This window comes from Dromiciops gliroides, chromosome 2 (genome assembly GCF_019393635.1).
Source record: "Dromiciops gliroides isolate mDroGli1 chromosome 2, mDroGli1.pri, whole genome shotgun sequence".
In the NCBI taxonomy this organism is placed as follows: domain Eukaryota; kingdom Metazoa; phylum Chordata; class Mammalia; order Microbiotheria; family Microbiotheriidae; genus Dromiciops; species Dromiciops gliroides.
Window position 1 is genome coordinate 341,803,743 of NC_057862.1, and position 22,327 is coordinate 341,826,069.

At 39.6% G+C, this 22,327-nt stretch overlaps 1 protein-coding gene and 1 pseudogene across 1 annotated transcript in view; both read right to left on the reverse strand.

Moving 5' to 3' along the window:
• The window catches only part of SLIT3 (slit guidance ligand 3), an 815,836-nt gene that overhangs the window by 443,837 nt on the left and 349,672 nt on the right, over nucleotides 1–22,327 (reverse strand). The gene's annotated exons all lie outside the window — the stretch shown is intronic.
• Nucleotides 18,923–19,055, reverse strand: LOC122745172 (annotated as a pseudogene).

Below are 22,327 nucleotides of genomic sequence, written 5' to 3' on the forward strand. Positions count from 1 at the left end.
GAGATAAAGCTGGGGCTAGAAGTCGGGCTTTGTCCAATAGACTACACTGCTTCCCCATAAAGCCCAGCACCACACTAAGCATACACATGCTTTCTGTATACTTTTAGTGGTGGTAATGAAGTAGATATGGCCCCAGTGGTGGGCTGGAGCCAGCTCAGATTAAGAAATGATTTTTCCCCAGGAAATAGGCGAATGCTACAAATTAGGACTTGATTTAATGATTGGTTGATTGTCTAGATTTAAGAAAGCGATGGGGGAAATGGCAATGATACATATTCACTTTAAAAATGACTCCTTTGTATGTTTTTTCCCAACTGAGCTGGTTGTTAAACATTTACCACCACACTCATGCATGGCCCCCACCAGAAGAAATTATAGAAATAAAGTACAGCTCAACCATGAAGTCTTTACACGGCTATCTAATTCCCTTTAGTTTCATGTGGGTGTGGGGAGTGGAAATTGCAATCTGTTCTTCGGGATGACAAGCTGCCTCACATTAAGCGCCTCCCCCACCTCCCATTCCCTACTCTACAAATACTTCATGGTTAGTGGCACCAATGGGGGAGAGTTATATGAGCAGAGCCTGTCCACCGAGTCACAACTGCCCTTCAGAAGTTTACAAGATAATGAAAGCCACAGGACAGACAATATGGAAAAGAATTATAGCACTGACATCCTAAATATATCGGCACATCCATAAAGTAATTCATTATGACTCACTCGCCAAGAATATGAAATAATATTTTTCCTTGGTTTAATTCTGCAGAGAGGTTTCTAGGAAACAAAACTCCTTTGCTTCTAGATTTAGTTCATCTTTATAATTCTATGTCATTGTTTTTTGAATGTGAAAGCTTTGACAGTTACTTTCTAAATCTAATTTTAACCATTTTATACACTAATTAAAGGGACTTCACTAAGGTTTTTTTCAAAACTTTTCACTTAAGAGTTGATGACACTTTTTATTCTCTGCTATCTACTTTTAAGTGTATTCATTTTATATGCCATTCATTTGAGCACTGTGATCCTGTTTTCTATTTATTTATAAAATTCACTGACATAAATCTGCTACTCACTGATTCCCTGTTTGCTCTCTCACAGGGAAGATCCTGGGGGAGGTTTGGAAGCTAGCAGAAGAAAGTATAGTCACTAACTTCCTTCAGTGTAGAAGTGCTACAAAGCCAACTCCGGGAGGGATTTCATGATAGCAAGCTCACCAGTTTCATAGTGATTTCCTACATAGAACAAGGTCAGCTATGTGTTCCAGTGGATAGAGCCATCAAACCTGAAGTCAGGAAGACCAGAGTTCAAATCCATCCTCAGACACCTACTAGCTGTGTGACCCTGGGGAAGTCACTTAACCCGGTTTACTTCAGTTTCCTCCTCTATAAAATGAGTAGGAGAAGGAAATGACAAACCACTCCAATATCTTTGCCAAAAAACAAAACAAAACAAAACAACCCAACCCTAAATGGGGGTCACAAAAAGTTGGATACAATTGAACAACTGAGCCAAACAACAATAGAGAAAGTCTGAGTTATAAAAGACTCATTCCTCCCCTCTGCCACCTATTAGAATCACTGGTTTCATTTGAACTCAGTTCTACATGAAGTATTTCTTTCTTTCTTTTATTTTTATTTTTGAAGTGTTTTGATTCCCCGCAACTAATATTGCCCTCTTCTCCAAAAAGACCTTGTATCTATTTTTGTGTCTGTATATATTATATACATACATACACACATATGTAGGTATGGGTGTGTGTGTGTATGTATATGTGTGTATACATATATCACCTAGGTGGTATAGCAGATTGAGCACTGGGCCTGGAGTCAGAAGGACCTTAGTTCAAATTCTGCCTCAGATATCTCCTCACTTTGTGACCCTGGGCAAGTCACAGTCTTTGTCTGCCTCAACTTCTTCATATGGAAAATGAAGACAATAATAACACCTACCTCCCCAGGGTTGTTGTGAGGGAAAAATGAGATCATATTTGTAAAGTGCTTTCCAAACATTAAAGTGATACATAAATGCTAGCTATTATTATTACATAATTGTGAGTATATATACATGCATATACATATATACATAAATACTTATATATGTAAGTATCTTGAGGTGGGCAGGGTCTCACTTTTATCTTTGTATTCATAGCACCTAGCACATAGTAAACATTTAATAAATGCTTATTGATTGGTTCTTCTTGACCTATCTTCCAAAGTCCATGTGTCTATTTCCTAAAAAGAGCCTACTTAAATAACAGCCATAGTGTGTATATATACACATATATACATATACAGATATATGTATGTATATATACATGCACAGTTATCTGTGCACATATGTATGTACATACACACAATTATATGTATATGTAAGTGTCCTTGCCTCCCCCCCACCATTAGAATGTAAGTTCCTAATCAGTAGAGACTGTTTCATTTATTGTATTTCCATCTCCAGTGCCTAACACAGTGCCTGGCAATTAATAAATGCCTATTTGTCAAATGATTGATTGACAGTCTCCTTCACAAGACCACAGTACTCTATCCAGATGAAATGAGGAGGGATAATAAGAATCAAAGTGTTTCCACATCTGTTCTTCCTCTTACTAACCTCTCTCTCTTTCTGCCCCTCACCATGAGTTCTGATCAGAGAATAGGTCGCCAGGAACTACAAGACTCACTTCTCTCTTTTGTAGAGTCCAATTACATGCAGTGGCCCTGGCCTAAGTAAACAAAGTCTGCTCAGTGTACCTAATGGATTTTTCCATCAGACTACAACTTTTCACATAAAGACATCAAGAGAGTGAGAAGGGCCTTGAATACAAGTTAGAGGTGAAAAACAAATAAATAAAACCCTCCTATTATGAAGAAAATGCTTCTTCACTGTTGACTAAGGAGTGTGAAATTGTATGTATCATTTTCATGCCAAAATGAAAGCAGAAGAAAACCTGATTCCCTCTTCCCACCAGAAAGACCATCTCAACACACCACATTTAATTTCCAAATAGAGCAATGTTCTTTTTAAGTGAAATGTTAAGCAGGGATTAACAAAACTACGGGTTGTAGCTCAATCTTTAGCTCTTTCATTCTTAATAGTATTTTATTTTATCTTTTTTTTGGGGGGGGTGGATATAGCCTGGAGACTTGGTTAAAAAAAAACAAAACCAGCAACTAAGTTTTATGTAAATGAGGATAGACACTGATGAACCAAATTCCAGACCTGAGATCTCAATTATATGGGAGTCTAAGATGTAAAAAATGAATGCAGCTTATTGGCATTTAAAGATTTTACAAGGTATTAAGTTGGATGACCTTTTCTAGGAACATGGAGAACAGGTCTCCACTTGCTTAATACTGTGTTCACGAATGAGATGGGACCAGGGTCATACATGACATGGAAGAGCTGTTCTCCTAAGCCCTGACATGCCAACCTTTAAACTGACATAAGCTGAGCAAGGGAACATCAAATCCTGGTTTTCTATAAATAATTTTCCAAGGGCTCTTGGGAATTGGAATGATTCCCTATCCACCCCCCATACCCAATCTGTGGTGTATGATTATCTTCCAAAGCACTTTCTAAGCTGTTATCTCATTTTTTCCTCCTGATAAAGCTGTGAAGTGGGTAGAATGCAGATTAATTATTCCTTTTCTAATTCTGGGAAAAGTGAAAAATCAAATATTGTTTATTGAGTCAAAGAAGGTGGTATGCTTAGCCAAGGTCAAACAACCACCTGGAACCAGAACACAAGTATCCTTATTTCTGGTCCACAGACCTTTCCAACAGCCTATTAGGTTGTCATAAATCTGGGGGTAGGGATGTGGTAATGTTACAGACAGTGTTTTTCAAAGAGTAATCCCTGAGAAGATTTAGTCAGCATTACATACAACCAAAAAGCTCTCAGTAGGTGTTAAGAGTTCTGGCCTTAAACAGAAAGGTAATACACTCTTCTCCTTCCACTACTAATTAAACTGTCAGGATTGAGCATCAACACTGATGTGACACATGACATGACGTCTCATGGAAGTCGACATGTTTTATGTTAACATCAAAGCCTCGTCAAGAATAATGGAACTGAATATTTAGTGTTTGCTCTTTGCAATCTGACACCTAACTCCATCTAGCACCATTAAGAGGCCCTTTGCTCACTGGGAGATCAACCCTTCAGGCAGCTCATGGGAGAAGGGATGGAGCTGTCCTTGACAAGAACCACAGTGCGATAGAGGCACGAATCTGGGCAGCCACCTCTTCCGTGATACCTTCCCTGCCCACACCAGGTCACAGGGATTTCTCCCTCCCATGAAAACTCATCAGCAAAAATCATCACTTTTTGATGCTTGCTGTGTACTCCACTGTAACATGTTTTATTTTTATTCTGTGCTGTGGCCTAAGCTTCTGACATATCTCCTCCCCCAAGGAGAGTATAAGCTTTTTGAAGTTAAGGATCCTGGTGTTATTCTTTATCTGCCATGGCATCCAGGAGAGTGATATAAACATGTTAGGCACTCAAAAATGAATTTTATGAATGACTTTTGTATTCATTCACAAACACACATATATTATACACACATACATATGGGATCATAGAAGCATAGATCCAGAGTTGAAAGGGAGCTCCACAGGTCATCCAGATGAACCCCTTCATTTTATAGATGAAGAAACTAAGGCCCCCGGGAGTTTCCAAGTGGTCTTCAACAAGTGTGTGATTCAAACTCAAGTACAGACTCCAAGAAGAGTGTCCTTTTCATGTACCATGAGTGATGCCTCTTACGTGTACATACACAGTCGAGTAATGACTTTGGAGTCAAAAGGCCTGGCTTCAAATCTTGGCTCTTCTATTTACTACTTGTGTTACCTAAATAAGTCCCTACCCCAATGGTGTGCTGCAGGGGGCTCTAGGAGGGCCAGTGAACACTGACTATTAAATTTCAGTGTGAGCATTTACACCTTGGGAATCAGCAAATGCTGCAAATTAAGGATTGATTTATTGTACTGTAGACTGTCTAGACTTAAGAAAATTATGGAGAAAATGTTAATAATGCAGATTGACCTTAAAAGTGTGTTGTACATGCATTCTGCCCACACCCTCACCCAAGAAGCTGATCATTAAAAAAATTGACTACCACACTCTTGCACTACATCTCTCTGGGCTTCAGCTTTCTCATATGTAACATGAGGGATTGGGACTAGCTAGTCTCTAAAGTCCTTTCCAGGTCTAGGTCTATGATCTCATGATCCCAAGTTTTGAATATCAGAATAAGTAATGCTAAGAGAGCCTGCACACCCAGAAGAGGTAAGAATATAATCCAGCAAAGTCTCCCTTAGACCTGGGAGGGATCTTATACTTCATGAAGTCCTGAGAGAGGGTGACTGACCTGAGGTCACACAGGTCATAAGCAGCAAAGCCAAGGCTAGAACACATTCTGACATTAAGTCCACAGCTCTTTCAATTCAATTCAACTAGAACTACTATGTACCAAGAATACATGGAACAAAACAAAACTGTTTCTTCCCTCAAGGAGTTTACATAATACTGTGTTCAAATAGAAGTAAATGCATATACAGCCAATACAATACAATATTATGTACAAATACAGTAGAAATAGATATATGATAATTTTGGGGTGGGTGAAGGATATAAACAATTGCAGGGGTGGGAGCAATAGGAAGGAAGGAAACAAGTATCTATGAAGTGCCTGCTGATGTTCCAAACACTATGTTAAGTGCCACATTACAAACATTTCATTTGGTCATTACAGTCCTGGGAGGGAGGTACTATTTTACATTTTGAGACCAATTTCCTTGCGGAGGAAGCTGAGGCTGAGGTAAAGTGACTTGTTCAGGTCACACATCTAATAAATATATTGTAATGATTGGAATGATGCCACCTGCTGGAGACTTACTGTAGAAAAGCTCCGCCATGAAAGGAAGGTCTTTGAGGGCAAGACCATGTGTCTTTTCTTTGGCATCAGGAAGTGACGTTTGCTGGTGGGAGGAGGAAGGGGGAGCCGGGCGCTCTGCTCTCTCTCTTTTCCTGAGGACGCTGGTGGAGAAGGGAGCTAGAAATGCGCTTTCCCTTTAATAGATAGGAATCTAGGCCTTTTCTTCTCTCTTTACCAAATTCTTATTCTCCTTAATAAATGCTAAAAAGCCTAACTTTTGCTAAAGCTTATAATTTATTGGCAACCACTCATTAGATATTTTAGACAGAATAGCTAGAATTTTAGCCTTTAACAATACGAGGCTACATTTGAAATCAGGTCTTCCTGACTCTAGGCCCAGAGTTCTAGCCACTGAACCACCTAGTTATTTTTATAGTCTGAAAATAGAAAAGGTAACTCTTGAGCTGAGCTCTGAAGAAAACTGGGGATTTTAACCCAAATGTTATTTATGAACCTACCAGGTAAGACCAAGGAGGAAAGGGCTTGGCATGTTCTGTAATTAAAGAATATTTGCATTTTGAACTGTTTTCTTTCCATTTGAAAACAGACTTTCTAGCTCCTTTTTATTTATCATTCTCCATCTGGGGATCTGTAGAGTTTATAGCTATAGAACAGGTAGGTGGTGCAGTGCATAGATGCCTCCTCTTCCCAAGTTCAAATCTGGCCTCAAACACTAGGTGCGTGACCCTGGGCAAGTCGCTTCACCCTACTGGCCTCAGTTTCCTCAACTGTAAAATGAGATGGAAAAGGAAATGGCAAACCCCTCCAGTATCTTTGCCAAGAAAACCCCAAATGAGGTTGTGAAGACTCAAACATGATTGAAAAATGACTGAACGACCACCAAAAGAGCTTATAATATAATAATGGATCGCTATGAAGGTCAGTGCATGGTCCTCAAAGAATGGAAATAATGGGCCAGAAGAGACTCTACCCCTGCCCCCAAGATGAAGTGACTATAAACTTGTCATTAGTTACCTAGATGGTGCCATTTTTAGGCTGCTGCAAGTAGCTGTCAACTGTCTTGATTTAAGGACATTCTGTTAGTCCACAGACCAGACCAGTAGCTTCCTGGCTTAAAGCAAAGTATTCATTAGGGCCACATATCCCTGAACGCTTAAGTGTTTGGCCTTGGCTTAAAGATCAACTACCCAAAGGAAGTGACTCAAAGGTGTCCTTTTACGGTCCAGATGAGCTGTGTCTTAGGTGGGAAAAATGACCGTGACTATTGCCTCAGTTTTGTGCTCACCAGATTGAGTGATACAGTGGCTTCTGGTAGCTAGCTCCCTCTAACAGTAGTGGACTCATCTAATGGAAAGACTTTTCATCTGAAAATTGGAAGAATTAGATTTCATATCTCAGTTCTGCCACTGACTTGCTATCTAATCCTAGCCTTAACAATGATACCCTTCTCTGTTCCTCTTAGCATTGGTAAGAAATGATGAGGATGCGGGTTCAAATCCTACTTCTGACAATTATTACTTGCCTACCACAGAAGTGGAGGAAAGTAGATGCCCATTGATTAGGGAAAGACTGAACAATTTGTGGCATATTAATGTAATGATACATTACTGTGCCCTAAAAATGATGAGTATGAACAAGTCTGATAAATTTGAGATCTGTATGAACTGATACAGAACAAAATAACCAAAACTAGGATAACATACGTGGTAGCCACAATAATGTAAAGGAACTATATTGAAAGACTTGGAGATGCTGATCAGTGCAGTGACTCTTCATGACATCATAGGACTGATAGCAATGTAAGTCTCCCATTCTCAGAAAAGTAAAGGATGACAGATGTAGAATGGGGCATATAGTTTTAGATTTGTAATGAGACAAACGTTTTTTAGAGTGGCCAAGGTCTTGATTTGTATTCATTGTATTTCCTTATTGCAAACAGGGTTTCTACATAGGTTGGGGGGAATGGGGAAAAGTCACTGGGAAATGACAATAGTCTTTTCTTTTTTTTTGGTGAGGCAATTGGGGTTAAGTGACTTGCCCAGGGTCACACAGCAGTGCGTGTTAGGTATCTGAGGCTGGATTTGAACTCAGGTCCTCCTGACTTCAGGGCCGGTGCTCTATCCACTGTGCCACCTAGCTGCCCTGACAATAGTCTTTTTTGAGGAAAACATTCTAAAAAAGAAAAACAAAGCAAGGGAACATACCTTGTCCTAGGCATGCCTAGGGAATCACAATTTAGGGCAGAATATATAGGCTGAAGCTAGTATAATCCAGATCCCTAACCCTCATTTCTAAGACCCTAATGTCCTACTATCACCTGTTAGTGTCACCAAAGCAAGCTACATACCTTCTTTGAATGCCAGGTCTCTAAACTGAATTTTAAGGAGTGAGGCCCCTGCTAATCTCTTCTCTCCTAGAGAAGTCTGAATAGCAAGATGGGTGCCTAGTAGACCCCTGAGTAATTGCACCACTGCCCTTTGGTGATGGTGGTAGTTACATGGCAATCCTACTTGGAGATGTAATACACAAGCTATAAAGATGTTTTGATTCATTTTCTTATGGGGCAGGGAATGGGGGAGAAGCAGGGAGCAAAACACAAGATGAAGATAAACCAGTCAAGATTTTGGGGTTTGAAATGAGAAAAAGAAATCTGAAATAATGGGGAAAAACAGGGCTGAGAGCTGGGAGACCTCAGTTATAATCTGAGCTCTTCTCACTTCTCTGACTCTCAGTTTCCTCCTGTGAAAAATAAGTAGGTTGGGGGAGCTAGGTTGGCACAGTGGATAGAGTGCCAGACCTGGAGTGTGAAGGACCTGAGTTCAAATCTGACCTCAGAAACTTACTAGTTGTATAACCCTGGGCAAGTCACTTTACCCTGATTGCCTCCAAAAATAAAAAAAGAAAGAAAAAGAAAGAAGCTGGACTAGATGTCCTTAAAGCACCCTTTCATACTAAGACAATCAATCAGTCAATCTCTGTTAAACATCAACCATTATGAGCCGAGCACTGGTGTCTTAATGAAACTTATATTTCTCTTGGGAAATATAAAATGTACATAGATACAGGAAAGGAACTGGACCTGTGACTTTCTTGTTACAGAGAGCTCCCAGAAGATGAAACTTCCTCTATCAATGAAAGTTGTCAATTTAGACAGTTACCTGTGATTAAATGTCTTGTCCAGTGTCTCACAGCCAATGTGTCAGGGGATGAACTTGAACCTGACTTATCTTGGTTCTGAGCCAGCCCTCTAGCCACAATGCCATGGTGACTTTTCCCATATGTACATAAGGGAATATGAAATATAAACAAATTAATTACAGGATTATTTTATGGGAAAGGAACTAGCAGCTGAGAGCTGAGGGCATAATCAGGAAAGGCCTTATATAGAAGGTATCATTAATCTGAGCTTTTTTTTTAGGCAAAGGGGGTTAAGTGACTTGCCCAGGGTCACACAGCTAGTAAGTGTCAAGTGTCTGAGGCCGGATTTGAACTCAGGTCCTCCTGAATCCAGGGCCGGTGCTTTAACCACTGCGCCATCTAGCTGCCCCTAATCTGAGCTTTTAATGAAATTGAGGGGTCTAAGAAATGGCTCTGGGCACTGAGAACATTTCAGGAACAGGAACAACTAATGTAAAGGCCTAGGGCGAGCATCTTCCTTCATGTACCTCACTGTTGTGGGCAGGTGACAGTATCCCACTCTTTCATCCATTCAAGGCTATGTTTACTATGAGAAACATGAACCATATGTCACTCTCGGTTTTGTTCAAAATGGAACTAGGTTCATTGAGGAACTCTATAAAAGGCTATTGTGATATTTTCACTAGTCCTAGGCTGATTAAGGAATAGCTTGGTTTCATTCTGTGTAATAGGAATAACAAAAAGAACCTTCTGGTTTGGCATCATCAACTTTGTACCTGACGCTCATATGACTGAAATCTGTCTCTTCCCCTAAATCTGATACTTAACTCACTCTGTTTCACCAGAAACAGAAATCAACATTATATTTACATTGGCAGAATCAGTTCTTCATCTCTCCCCTTTAAAATGAAAATTGGATTTCTTGGTGTGACCATGCAGAATTCAAACTAAAACAACAACATGTAATGTAATTCTTCCTGTATACATTCTGTATTTAGACCAATTTCCAGGATGCATTGCAACGAGACAAGTGCAATCATAGTTTGTCGGCTACGTTTAGGAATCTCCCTGCTCCCTCTTGCTTGTTTATACAACTTGAATATTTCTGTATATTGCCTCAATAAAGCATTTCTCTTTCTGCATGGCATTTCTTGTCTGCATTTATGCTACAGTAAAGAGGCTGAATTACTCTAGCAGCCCATCTCAGTGACTGTAAACTTGTTAAACAGTGCATGAACAGCTTAAAATTTTCTTGGGAAATAAAATTGGAAATAAGAGGCTGCTGTTATGATCATTTGAAGTTCTCTTGCATATTTGGAGATTATGAATATAGGTGTGCATCTCTCTTCTTAGATGGACCCTCATTCCCCTATGCCCTTGACAACTTAATTTCCTGTCCTCTTTGGGAGACAGACAGATGAATATTTAGCGTAGAACATGATGGTGATTAAGCTTCCAAATGCATCTTCATCTGGATTGCAGCTGGTATGGCATCTCAATTACTCCTCCATCCCCTATGGGAGTGTCTTATTGATGTATTGAGCTTTGCATGATGGCACTGGATTAAAAATCTCCCAAGACCCTCTAAAACTTCTGACCTCAATCAATTATCCTTTAACGAAGGAAGGAGAAGGTCTAGTGCATCTGCATCATGGCCCAAAGGATGCCACAAATAGCTATCTGACCGCTGCTGATTAGCTAACCTCAAAGAGTGGAAATCTCTCCTGTGGCCAGCACCTTTCCCCTTGCCTCCTCCTCTATAAATGATGATCAATGTACTAATGTGGGCTTAAGCAGCTCTCATGCAGGTGCTGCTAATAGCAGTAAAGAAAAAAATGGCATGAGAATTGGTTGTTCATTCATTTTTTTTTCCCAGTTGAGAAGTCCACCCACCCCTCCACCAGTCAGATGTTCTACAGCCCTTCCTTAACCTGCCATATTACTATTGTGACAATAATAGCACGGGTAGTAGACTGATATAGTGGGGAACAGCACAAGCACAAGAGTCAGAAAATTCATCTTTTTTCTGGTTCCAGTTCTGCCCCTTACTTAATTGTGTGGCCTTAGATGTATAACTACTTTTTGAGTTGTTGTCTCTGAGTTTCAATTCTTCATTTGGAGAGAGAGAGAGAGAGAGAGAGAGAGAGAGAGAGAGAGAGAGAGAGAGAGAGAGAGAGAGAGAGAGAGAGAGAGAGAGAGAGAGAGAGAGACTGAGATTCTAACTATTCACAAGAATGTTGTTGTAAGGATCAAAGAAGATAACAAGGGAAACATTTTGTAAAATATATTATGTAAATATAAGGAAGCATTATTAATGGCTATAGTGGCATAAAGTCCATCAACAGGCTGGAAAGTTTCCACCATACTTGAAAGGGTTTTTTGAGTATGGCTCCAGTGATAGACTTCATCTTCAACCCAGTCCCTTCCAACCTTTCCAGTTTTCCTAGACATTTTCCCCTCCATGTACTTTATGAGCCAGTGACAGTCCCTTTGTGCTGTTCTTTAGAGAAGACATGCTATCTCTCATTGCCTTCATTTTCAATGGCTCTCCTCTATATCTAGGATTCACTCAACTCTATTTCCTGCTTTCCCCGGCTTCCTTCAAATCTCAGTTAAAATCCCACCTTCTGCAAGAAGCCTTTCTAAAAGGTATCCCTTAATGTTGGCCATCTCTAATTTGTCCTGGATCTGTCTTTCCTGGAAGGAGTTGTTTGTATGTTGTCTCTCCCGTTAATTGTAAGCTCCTTGAGGTCAGGGACTGTTTTTGCTTTTTTTGTATCCTTAATGCTTAGCACAGTGTCTGGCATATATAGGTATTTCATAAATGTTTGTTGACTTGACTCAACAAATAATTATTAAGATGCTATATAGTAAAAGGCATCGTTTTAAGTGCTGGACATATATAAAGACAATGAAAAGGTCTTTGTCCTCAAAGGTTTAGCTTTTTTTTGTTTGTTTGTTTAGTGAGGCAATTGGGGTTAAGTGACTTGCCCAGGGTCACACAGCCAGTAAGTGTTAAGTGTCTGAGGCCAGATTTGAACTCAGGTACTCCTGACTCCAGGGCCGGTGCTCTATCCACTGCGCCACCTAGCTGCCCCAAAGGTTTAGCTTTTACTGGGAAGATATACCATATGTACAAATAAGCAAATATTAAGTATATAGTTAAAAGGAATATCAAGTAATTTCAAAAGGACATGTCCTTTGCCTAAGGCACAGTCTATCTCAGTGTGAGAGAGACTCATCATCAGGATGGCCAGAGAGTGATGACATTTTCAGCAACACTCTATGACTAATTGGTGGAAGGATAAGGATTGTCACTAGTGTGACATGGTTACCCACACTGATGAAATTTGAGATTCTGCAAGTTCTAAACTATCTCTCATTATGCTCATGATCCTAGATCCTAATAGAGGTAGAAGTTATATAATATGCAAATCCCCTAATTTTATAGATGAGCAAACCATAAAGAGGTGACTTCCTTAAGGCAACATAGCTAGAAGACGGTAATGCCAAGATTTGCACCTGGCTCTTCTGATCCCACACCATGACCCCTGGTATACAATGTTAAAATATGTGTGTGTGTGTATACACACATACATACATATATACATACATATATAACAACACACACCCCAAAAAGCAACCAAATAATAAACAAACCCAACCCCCACTTAGATTGTGTTTTAACGTTTGCTAGTTATATTCCTCAAAATGTCCCTGTGATATGAGTAGTTCAAGTAGTATTATCCATTTTATGGAAGAGACAGTGAGGTTCTGAGAAGTTGAGGGACTCACTTATGGTCACAATTACAACGTATTTGAGGTGGGATTCTAATGTAGAATTCCTGACTCTAAATTCCTCAATCAGTCCACCATGCCCTGCCACCTTTAGCTCTATGCTGCCAATCATAATTGAAAAGTTACAGAATCAGCTGGTATTCTCCAAATTCCTTTTAATTTTCTGATATGTTTTGTTCACCAGCCAGACATCCTTCAAGATGAGGGCCAGACAAATGTGTATAGCTATCCTATTTTTCCTTTACACATTAGAGTTTCTGTAACATCTCTATTCAGATATAGGTTTTCTTGGCTTCATACCCACACATATGGTACATGGTGGGTGTTAGCAAGCTGGCATACATTACAAACATGGAACTATGAAGGAGAATGTGAGTAAAGGATGTCACCGGAGAAACATATGATTACAAAAGAAGATGGGCTAGTCACAGCATAAGAGGTCAACAATGGGCATCTCTTGTGGTCCACTGGCAGATTTGTCTATGTAAAGAGAAAGCAAAGAAGGGCCATGGGATGTTGTGTAGACCACCTGCAGTAAGCTTATGAGAGAATATGGACAAGAGTTGGGAAGACTGGGTAAGTGTGGATAGATTACCATCTGTATCGTTGGAAGGGATATCCATTTTAATGATGTCATACATCCATTTGACTATTTTTAGTGTGTGTGTGCTCACATATATATGTATACATTATATATGTGCATATATATATATATATATATATATACACACACACACACAGATGAAGTCTTTTTTTTTAAATGGGGGGGGCAGGGCAATGAGGGTTAAGTGACTTGCCTGGGGTCACACAGCTAGCAAGTGTTAAATGTCTGAGGCCAGATTTGAACTCAGGTCCTCCTGAATCCAAGGCCAGTGCTTTATCCACTGTGCCACCTAGATGCCCCTCAGATGAAGTCTTTAAAGGAATTTTACAATTTTCCTGACCCAGACCTATCACCTTCCCCTGCTTAATTCTATACCTACTCAATGTCCATTTGTATTGTCTGTTCCAAATACATACATGTATTATACACATATATTATGTATAATACATGTATTATTATATGTACATATACACACACACACACACACATCCTAGGTGGTGCAGTGGATAGAGTACCTGTCCTGGAATCATCTTCCTGAGTTCAAATTAGCCTCAGACGCATACTAGCTGTGTGACATTGGGCAAGTCAATTAACCCTATTTGCCTCAGTTTCCTCATCTGTACAATGAGCTGGAGAAGGAAATGGCAAACAACTCTAGTATCTCTGTCAAGAAAACCCCAAATGAGATCACAAAAAGTCAGACACAAATGAAATGGTTGTACAACAACATTATATAAATGTGCAAATGTATATGTATATATGTGTATATATAAAAACACACATGTGCAATCACAAAAGCTTTATAGGCTTCCATCTAACTTCATGAAAAAATCTGAGTAGTAGACATCCCTCATCAATTTTGTTTTTCCTTTCATGACCCCAAACCCCTCCCACCTTTCTGAGTTCCAATAATCTGCCAGTGTTTGTAAGGTTGTGAGTCATAGATCCTTCTAGTCACCAGCAATTAAAAAAATGAGTATCACAGAAAGGCAGTAGAGGCACATGATGGGTGTGAGCAGGCTGTAGCAGATAACAAAAAAGGAACTTCAATGAAGAATGAGGATAAGGAATGTTATCAGGGAATATAGGAACCAAAAAGAACATGGCTTGGTCACCTGGTGGGAGGGAGGGATGACAGGCAGCCCAAGTGTTTCACTATCAGTGAAGCCTTATAATACCAGAAGAAAGTACAGAATACCTCCAGTATTTGCCACAGACAACCCATGATTAACTTATGGAAAGCCAAGGACAAAAGTTACATGGAATGAATAAGTATGAAGGGGTTGTGATCTCATCAGTGGAGGGAATGACCAAATGTATGAGGTTATGAATCCATTTGCATTTTAATATATGAACATGTATATATGCATATCTAAATATAAATTATATCCATCTATATAAATTATACATATATGACAGAACTCAACTGAAGCGAAATTCAGCTGTACATACTGAATGCCTACTGCGTGTTGAGTTTAAAAAAAAGTCAGATATGTTCGCTGTCATGTGAGAGTATACAATTTAGTGTCTAGCAAGCATGCATATAATAGTTAAGGAGAAATAAAATACAGTAGATGAGTAAATTCCAAGCTGAACAGTGCAGAGAGCAGTTCAGAAAAGGGTAAGCACAATGTAATCTACATCAGGGAAGGCCACTTGGAGAAGGTGAGGTTGGGTCTTTCAGGATGGGTGATATTCCAGCCTCTTCTTCCCATTCATCTGAGCACAGAGTCCTCTGAAGCAGTCTGAAAACTGAAAACCCCTTTAGAGACTCAAGTACCATCTTTCTTTTCCTCCTCCTCCTCTTCCTCTTCCTTCTTCTCTTCTTCCTCCCCTTCTTCTCTTCCTCCTCCTCTTCCTCCTTCTCCTCCTCCTCTTCCTCCTCCTTAGAGTAGCTAGCATTTATAAAGTACTTTTACGTTTGAAAAGCACTTTGCTAATATTATATCATTTGATTCTCACAATAGCCCTGGGAGGCAGGTGCTATTATTGTCCCCATTTTATAGATAAGGAAACTGAGGTGCGGAGAGATTAAGTGCCCTGCCCAAGATCATAGAGCTAATAAGTAGCAAATTCAAGTCTTCCTGACTCCCAATTCCTGTGCTCTAGGCACGATATACCTAGCTGACTGATAAAATATAAGCTACTTGAGAACAGGACCTATCTCTGTACTCCTCAAAAGCTAGCACAGTACCTTGTACAAAGAAAGTGCATTATAAATTCTTGATGATTTGTTACAAATGAAGTAATCTTAGCTTTAGGGTAGGAGGGTAGTCTCAAGACACCACTTAGGGGTGTAAATTATTATGATGGGCTTTGAAGTCTGAAACCCCCTTCCCAAGTTAAAATCTTCATGGGAAGTCTACTCCATCATGACTCCTTGGAATGAGCCCCAAACAGCAGAGTAACAGAAAAAGGGAAAGACACCTTAGTGAGTCATAGACTGATGTAAAAAAAGAAAAGAAAGAAAGAAAAAGGGAGGTAATACCATGATAGTGTATCAGGTGGCCCATCTCACAAGACTACCTTGGAAAGTTCCCAAACCCTACAGAACCACTCTGTTGGATCACCACCATCAAGAAAGCAGAAAGCCACAAATACCGTTCTCATTATGGAGAAGCTTAAAACAATTCACCCCACACATTAAAAAATCCTCAGAAGCTAGAGGAGGTTGGAACAGTAGCCGGGAGCACTATAAAACTCATGAAAAATTAATTCAATCCTCAAAGCCAGCACCAGTAAGGACTACTCTACATAACAAAAAGTTCTCAGTTGCATTATTAAAAACATTGCTTTGGAGCAATCAATTAATTTCAAAGGCTCAACTCTCAGCATTAGAAGTTATCAAAGACAGATGTGCTAAGAAGTATCCTCTCTATCAAGTCCAGTGCCCATCTGCTCTACCAAGGTTATAATTATGATCCTTATTACCAGCTTGAGAACTTTTGTTTTTTATTTTAATCTAAATGATGTTTTGGGGTAAGGTTCCCACTTAAAAGTCCAACAGAGAAGCAAGAGGAGTTACAACATCTTTATCCAGGAGCCTAGGACTCCTGCTTCTCTAAGCGTCTGAACATCGTGGTGCTGAGCTCACAGACCTGATATCTTTCACAGTAAATATGTGGCTTTAAAAAAAATTAGTTCCTTAAGCCATAATCATACACATTTCACTAAGTGGCAAAGTGTGCCCGTTTTCAGTAATGGAGAGATAGATGGCTATGGTTTACAGGTCATCTCTAGAGACATCAATATGTGAATGGTTCCCTTAATAAATGTGTTCATTTGAACCTGAAATTTTAAAAGCATGATAATTCATCTTAAGAAGTGAACTCACCACAGGGCTCCTTAAGTAACCAGTTCCTCTGGCACATAGTGAAATATCATTCTCTATACCAAAATTTAATATAACTAATATTTTAAGAAAACAGCTCTTACATATCTGTATCTTCACAGTTAAACTTCATTAATTTGGATTACGCAAAATGTCAATCTGAATTAGCAGGAAGCCTTTTAAGTATATACTATAACTTGATTGGCCAAACACAAAGCATTTACCAAATAGAGGTCATTTGCATCTTCCTCTAATGTACAGGGTGTCCTAAAAGTCTTAGTGAAGTTTTAAATTATTAATACTATTAAATCATAAAACTGCACTAAGACTTTTGCAATGCCTTGTATAAATAAGAAAGATCTACAATTAGCAAGGTAAAAATTTTTATAGGGAAAGGAAATGATTGCTGCTAATTTGTTTTAAATCAATTTATTCTTTTAAGTAGGTTAAGCTGTCGTCCTGTATCCTACCTTCAGTGTTATGCTTATGTAATTCTTTCTTCATGGTTAAGCACAAATGTAAATTTCAACCTAACTTAAATTCAAGTTTTCATAGATTCTAAATTAGTATGCTGGGAATTAATGAGACTTTTCTATACTTACAATCTACTGGTTTCTTCCAAACGAGAAACTGGAATGTTCTATAGATGCTTCAGTGTAATAACAGAGAGAACGAATGTGTAAACACAATGTGTTATTTTAAATCTATTCCTGCTCACCCAAGACTTTGATTCTGGAAGAACAGAGGGAGTAGGAAAAGAGAGACGCCCGTTGAGTCTCAGTAAAACACTGAGAGGAATCAGCAAAGAGGAACAGAGGCCAGGATCGGGGATTGGGAGAGCTCTGGGGTTTGGAGACGATGCATGGAGAAAGCATGCTTCAAATGAGATCAGCAATGCACCTAATAGGGGCACTTAGGTGGTATAGCTGGTAGAGGGCCAGAAGTCAGGAAGACTCATCTTCCTAAGTTCAAATTCAGCTTCAAACACTTCCTAGCTGTGTAACTCTGGACAAGTCACTTAACCCTGTTTCCCTCAGTTTCCTTATTTGCAAAAAATGACTTGGAGAAGGAAATAGCAAACCACTTCAGTATCTTTGCCAAGAAAACCCCAAATGGGGTCACAAAGAAACAGACACAACTGAAATGTCTGAACAACAGCACAATCCAATAACCATTTATCACATGTCTTCAGTGTATAGAGCAGTTGTGCAAAGTATTGTCAGAAACTGGAAATTTAGATATAACATGGAACAAATAATTGTAATATAAACTATAAACATGATGTCCCACAGTCTTGGTGCAAGTTTAAGCTTTAATAGCTTAAAGTTGAGCTACCCTATATAGGATAACCATGGTATATGGATAGATAGCTGGCCTTCGAAGGCCTAGATCCAAGTCTCACCCTGGATTTGCTTATGTGACCCTGGGTAAGTTACATTGGCATCCCCTGAATGCTTCAGGAAACTCAGTGAGACAAGATATTGCAGGCCAAGAGCTGATCTGCCTGAGAAGAAGAAGCCTTACTAAAAGTTCCTCGTAGTGATGAAATCATAGGAAAATACCAAAAGAAGGTACATAAATATAGTACGTGGTCTTTAGAAAGTTAAATAAAACCATAACCTCATGGTATAACAAGATGAACACTAAAGGAAGAGACAGGAAACTAGGAGAGAAGAGATTATCATCAACTAAGGAAAGGTTTCTACAAACAGGTAGCATTTGAATTGTGGTGGATGGTTTGGTTTTTTTTGGTTGTTGTTGTTGTTGGGTTTTTTTTTTTGCAGGGCAATGAGGGTTAAATGACTTGCCCAGGGTCACACAGCTAGTAAGTGTTTCTTGCTGGATTTGAACTCAGGGAGATGAGTCTTCCTGACTTCAGGACTGTCCCTCCATCCACTGCACCACCTAGGTACCCCTATCAAGTGCATTGCTGATCTCTCTCTCTCTCTTTTTTTTTTTTTTTGGTGGGGCAATGAGGGTTAAGTGACTTGCCCAGGGTCACACAGCTAGAAAGTGTCAAGGGTCTGAGGCTGGATTTGAACTCAGGTCCTCTGAATTCAGGGCCAGTGCTTTATCCACTGTGCCATCTAGCTGCCCCCACTGATCTCTTTTGAAGCATGCTCTCTCCATGCATCATCTCCAAACTCCAAAGCTCAAGTCTTCCTGGGCCCAACTCCAGGCCCAGCATGCTACCCACTGAACCATCTATCTAATTCTAAATTTCAATTAGCAATAATTATGCCTCGGTTAAACCTCATTGGCTACAACATTGCCACTGCACAAAGCTAATCTTTCTCCCTATCTTATCCCCAATCAGCCTTCCATGACCCTTGCCCATCATCTTCACACCATAATGCCTCTACTCCGGCTACATCTTGGTCTCCTCTCCATTATAACCTTGCATTCCACTCCTGGAACACTGGGCTCTGAAAGGTAAACTTTGACATTATCTTACACCCAGGTGGTATAGATTCCACATCTCTACCATCCTTAAGAAACAGTAAATGTGATGTGTTCTTCTCTTTCTGTGCTCTTGTCCTTCTGCTGAGAAGGGTGAGGTCTTGAATACCAAGAAAAACTCTATGCTATTCATTACTTGTCATAGCTCCCCTGCTACCTCAGGTTACCTTCTCCAGAGAAGCAGCCTTCTGTGTATCCTGTGATGCAAAGGAAGCTTCTAAGACGTTCTGGTTACAGTTGCTGTTGCGACCAGCCCCTTGGACATTTGGGCACACTAAGATCCCATTCAAATGGTCAAAAACAACCACAAGTTAGCATGTTGAAACTCAGAGCAGTGGTTCAAATGTTCATCATAGAAATACCAAATATATCAAAGTAGTTTACTTAGTAGACTGCAAGGGAAGAATTTTTAGCTTTTTTTAACTGCCCTGTATGGTTTGTGAACTTTCCAAATTCAATGGGGGCAACAGTACATGTTAAGTGGTGGGAGGGACCCTGGATTTTGAATTCCTCAAACTTGTGTTCAAATTTCACCTGTGTGACCTTGGAAAAATCAGTTAATCTCTTTATGTTTCCTCATCTGGAAAACAAGAAAGTTGGATTACGTGGTCACTTAAGTCCTGTCCAGCTCGCAAAGCTTAAGATATTAATAGAACCTTCCACTTTTGGACTAATAATGTTGTAAACTTCAATTTGAGATGGGAACCCCAAGAAAAACATCAATCTATGTACAATATAACAGAGCAATAACAAATTTAACTAAAAATTCACTGGATATTTACTATGAGCATAAGGACCATGTATAATGTAGGCTCGGGGGAATAAAAGTGGAACTGAACCAAGTCCTATTCTCAAGGAGTTTACATTTGATGGAAGACATAACATACACAGAGATGAGAATGATACAAGGTAGGGGGGCTTGGAGAGAATCCAAGGGCTCTAGGAAAGAACAGAAATCACACTTTAACATAGGGAGATGATTGGTATAGGTGTCACCTGAAGGAAGAGAAATTTTTTCAACAGGCAGAGATGAAGAAAGAGTGTGGGGAATGAACTTAAGTGTTTGTGATTTAGAACACAGTGTGTGTGAGTGGGAGGAATAGAGATAGAAATGTAGGCTAACATTCATTTCTAAGAAAAGTAAGATAGATATGCACATTGAAGCTAGATTTTGGAGGGTCATAGAGGGAAAGCTGAGGTATTTGTATTTTATTATGCAGGTGATAGGGAGCCAGTGAAGGTTTCTGAGCAAAAGGAAAATATTGTCAGACTTGTACATTTATTAATTTGTAAGCTTTGTAAAAGATGGACTGGAGAAGAGAAAGATTACAGGTAGGGAGATTGGGAAGCCATTCCAATAATACAGGCTACAGGTTATGAGCCTGGACTAGTGTTGTGGCAGTAAAAGAATCATAATATCATAGAATGAAAGCTGGAAGGGACCTTGAAGGCCACTAACTCCTTCATTTTAAGGAGTAGGAAACTAACATGCCCAGGGTCATCTAGCTTGAAAGTGTATGAAGCAGGATTCAAACTCAAGTCTCTTGACTCCAAGCTCAGTGCTCTAGCTACTGTGTCACTAAAATGTCTCTAGGTGAGAAGGAAAATTATACAAGACATATAGAAGAGGAAGGCTTAACAAGATCGCTTACTTACATTTCCCATTTAAATATGGAGGGAGGAAAGATGTGAGAATGATCCAGGTGCCTGGAGACTAGGTAACCAGGAAGATGTTACTATTAATATAAATAGGCAAGCTGTAAGGAGATGCAGGTTTATTGAAGATAAAGTCATTAGTTCAGATTTGTACAGATTTTTAAATGTGAACTCAATCTGGTGAAGATGTACAGTTGGATTTTAAAGACTAATACAAGATTGACACAATCTATTAATTTGTCATCTTTCTAGTATATCACACACACACACTGCTTGGAATCAGAAGACATCTTCCTGAGTTCAAATCTGGCCTCAGACACTTACTAGCTGTGTGACCATGGGCAAGTCATTTAACCCGGTTTGCCTCAATTTCTCATCTTTGCCAAGAAAACCCCAAATAAAGTCACAAAGAGACAAGCACAACTGAACAACAACAAAATACCCTAGTACCTCCAGCTACATATATGTGTGTATGTATATATATACATACATGCATATGTGAACAAATATACTCATATACATACATACATACAGTATACTATAAATGACTATAAATGCAAATTAAAATGGCAATTATGCAGCCATGGGGGGGCGGGGGAAGTGTACTCAGAAGACTGTTTCATATTGATGGATGGATCCTCTTGTCCTTGAGTTTCTCAGGTTCTACTGAACCAACACTGTCCAAGATTAATTCCCCAGGAAACTTTCCTTATTAGGAGTATTAAGAATCAAATAATTTTTCAATATTTTCACTCATGACATCATGTTCCATAGTTCTCTGTCTGGTACAGGTAACAACAGAAGGTGGTGGCAGGCTCTTTAAATTAGTCTCTGACTTGCGGTCAAGGACCTTGCTACCTTACACCCTATGAATGGTAATAGATCCTTTTCATTTTTTTTTTGTTTTTGTTTTTGTTTTGTTTTTGTGGGGCAATGGGGGTTAAGTGACTTTGCCCAGGGTCACACAACTAGTAAGTGTCAAGTGTCTGAGACCAGATTTGAACTCAGGTACTCCTGAATCCAGGGCCGGTGCTTTATCCACTGCGCCACCTAGCCGCCCCCGTAATAGATCCTTTTCAAAGAAGGTAAGATGAAGCTGCTTCTATCATTAGTCTAGCTCACTTTTTAATGACACAGAGTGATAGAAATGTCACCCTTTTACACAGGGCTCAAGGAAATTGACAGTATTTTAATGCTTGAAGAGACAGTAGAGATCATCTTGTTCAATCCAACCCTGTCATTATACTAATGAAGAAACTGAGACCCTGTGTGATGACTTGCCCAAAGTCATGCAAAATCCCAATTCTCTTTCCAGGTCATGAAGTGGTGACATCTCTGTAGGTCTGGTGAAAAAAAAAGTTTCAGCGTCTCCTCCCACTCCCTGATAAAAGCAGAAAAGAGGGGAATGGAATGGCGGAGCCAAGATGGCAGAGGAAAGGCAGT